The sequence below is a fragment of the Pteropus vampyrus genome, unplaced genomic scaffold (genome assembly GCF_000151845.1).
Source record: "Pteropus vampyrus isolate Shadow unplaced genomic scaffold, Pvam_2.0 Scaffold2, whole genome shotgun sequence".
Taxonomy (NCBI): Eukaryota; Metazoa; Chordata; class Mammalia; order Chiroptera; family Pteropodidae; genus Pteropus; species Pteropus vampyrus.
In genome coordinates, this window is record NW_011888783.1 from 21,705,225 (window position 1) to 21,708,263 (window position 3,039).

A 3,039-nucleotide genomic window follows, 5' to 3' on the forward strand; every position below is an offset into this window, starting at 1 on the left:
AGAAATATATATCAAATTTTTACAGCTTTATATATATAATTAAAGATATATTTACAGTTGTATGACTCTAAGTATAAATTATATGTAATATATACCTCTATATGTAACAAATATTTTTTTAGTTCTTTGATTTTACTCCAACAAGTAAACTTTTCGCCCATATATCAGAAAACCCAAGAAATAGAAACAGAAGTTCACAGAAGGAATTCTCTATCCTTTTATTTGTATTGAGGGTTATTAAATTTGCTACAAGAGCAAAACAAATTTCTCCAAGGAAGAGAGCTAATTTCTAAACAAGTGAAACTGTATTGTAAATAATGCTATTTTATATGATGATTCAAATTTATTCAAAATATTAATGTGGAATGACTTTTCAGGTTGTTCTAGGAATAATGACAATATTCTTGCTATTAAAAATTCTTCTAACACATTTGATTTATAAGAAATGTACACATGGTTTGCAGAAGGAAACTTATATTTATAATTAGGATCTATATAGCACAGTAGCTGATGAGCTAATCATATTTTATCTCAAAATGTTAAAAGTAGAACTACCATATGACCTAGCAATTCTACTTCTGGGTATTTATCCAAAGAAACCCCAAACACTAATTCGAAAAGACATATGCACCCCATGTTTACTGCTGCACATTTAAAATAGCCAAGATATGGAAGTAACCTAAATGTCTATTGATAGACAAATGGATGTAAAAGATGTGGTACATATATACATTGGAATACTACTTAGCCATTAAAAAAGAATGTAATCTTGCCATTTTCGATAATATGGATGGACCTAGAGGATATCATCCTAAGTGAAATAAGTCAGACAGAAAAATGCCATATGATTTCACTTACATGTGGAATCTAAAAAAGCAAAATAAAAAAACAAAAACAAAATCATAGGTAACAGAACATTTTGATAGCTGCCAGATGAAGGGGGTTTAGGAGATGGGTGAAAAAGGGGAAGGGATTAATATGTACAAATTGCCAGTTATATAAACAGTCATGGGGATGTAAAGTACAGCATATGCAATATAGTCCATAATATATTAATAATTATATATGGTGTCAGATGGGTACTAGACTTTTAGGGATGATCACTTTGGAAATTTCATAAATATCTAATCACTATATTGTGGATCTGAAACTAATATAATCTTGTATGTCAACTGTAATTGAAAAATTAAAAAAACATTTTTAAAAAGTAACTTAATAATCATTTAAAATTCTTGACTCTTTTCCTATTTGTTATTTCTCTTTTTCTCTGACTTTATTTCTAGTTTCACGAATATAGATATTCTTAAGTTTCCTTCATTCATTCATTTATTTCCTCTTTCCTCTATTCCATTATTCATTCATTTATACAGTACTGAGCATCTACTACATACCAAGACACTGGAAGAATAAGGAGGTGGAGGGGATGGGAACAAAGAGGTAGAGGAACAAGAGTAGGAAGTGGAATGAGAAGACTCCCCATCATCCCCGAGCTGGTAGCAATCGCTTAGTGTGTGTCTGTGTCTGTGTCTCTCTCTGTCTCTCTCCCCGCTCTTCTCCCTCTCTCCCTCCCTCTCTCTCCTGTATTAGTTTTCTCCAATCTTAGACCTTTGTTTTCTATGCACAGCATTCCTAAGATTACCTCCCCACAGTCTTCAAGGTTCTCTGAGTTTTTGTCAATATTTCTCAAGGCCTAAACCACTCCCACTGGGCCCTATCACCTTCTTACATTTGCCGATGACAGAACATCTTCACCTTTGCTTCCACTTCTGCGGCCCCTTTGCTCTTACTGGAACCACAATTCTATGAGTTACCCAATTTATGAGTTTAAGATTTGTCAATGATTTTTCACTTTTTCCTCTCACAATGACTCGTTGCCATATAATATCTATTCTACTCCTACAATATTTCATATTAGTTTCTTCTTCCCCCACTTCCATTACCTTAAATTTAAACCTTAAATTTAGGATTATTTGAACACTTAAAATCTAGGTTATCTGAACACATTCATAACTGTTTTCTCACTTCTCTTACCTCTCCACATTGATCCAGTATACAACTTACCAGATACTTTCCCCAGAATATTACTTTAATGCTTTGATAAATCTCATTACCTCTAAAATCTTCAGTGCCCTAGCTTACAAGAATATGTCATGATTATAATTAGATAATGTACGTAAAGGGCCTAGTGGGGTGCCTACTCCATAGTAAGTACTCCATTATAATTATCATTTTTATATGTCATTGCCTGCAAAAATTGTGTCAACTAATTCAGCTCTCCACTTAGCCATTTTTTTATAATGCCTGTATCACACAGTAATTAAGAGCTCTGCAGCTACACTGCCTAGATTCGAATCCTATGAATTCCAGCTGTTACCTATGGGTAAACTGCCTAACTCTGAAGTATCTACTTCAGAGTTTATGGTGATGATTAAGTAACTGATGCATACAAAGCAAGTACAGGACTAATGTTAAATATTCAATTACTGTTAGTGTTATTAATAGCTATTTAGTTTCCCATGATTCTTCTCCAATTTACCCACTGAACCTTATCTCTCATTCTTCCTGTTTATAAACTGTTTCACCCCTCAGAGCCAATTTCTATTTCATGTTCATACCCCTTTTTGTTTTTCCACTGGTGTGTTCAAGCTCTTAAACTATCATTGGTCCTGCTCCTGTTAGAATAAAATTCCTGAAAACCACGCCTTTTCCATATGTATAGATTTAAAGTGTCTTTCACTTAGGAAAAAATTTATAAATATTTGTAGAAAAAATGTATCACTACTGTCATACCCTCAAGTATTTGTGTGCCACTCTGTTTATGGTGCATCTAAACACTTGAATCTTGAATTGATTTATATGTAGTAATAATCAGGTGCAGAGATGAATGTATAATCTATCACTTGCCCTCTTTCAAACAATTCATTTGCTATTAGTTTATGAATAAATGATAGCATCTATTCATGAATAGAGTAAATAATTTACTCATAAAACAGCTTCAGATTAGGCTAACTTTTGCTTGAACTTTTATGGGATTTCAAT

The 3,039-nt window shown here is 32.7% G+C and overlaps 1 pseudogene; it reads right to left on the reverse strand.

Moving 5' to 3' along the window:
• LOC105290809 overlaps positions 1-3,039 on the reverse strand; it is a 21,540-nt pseudogene that overhangs the window by 12,015 nt on the left and 6,486 nt on the right.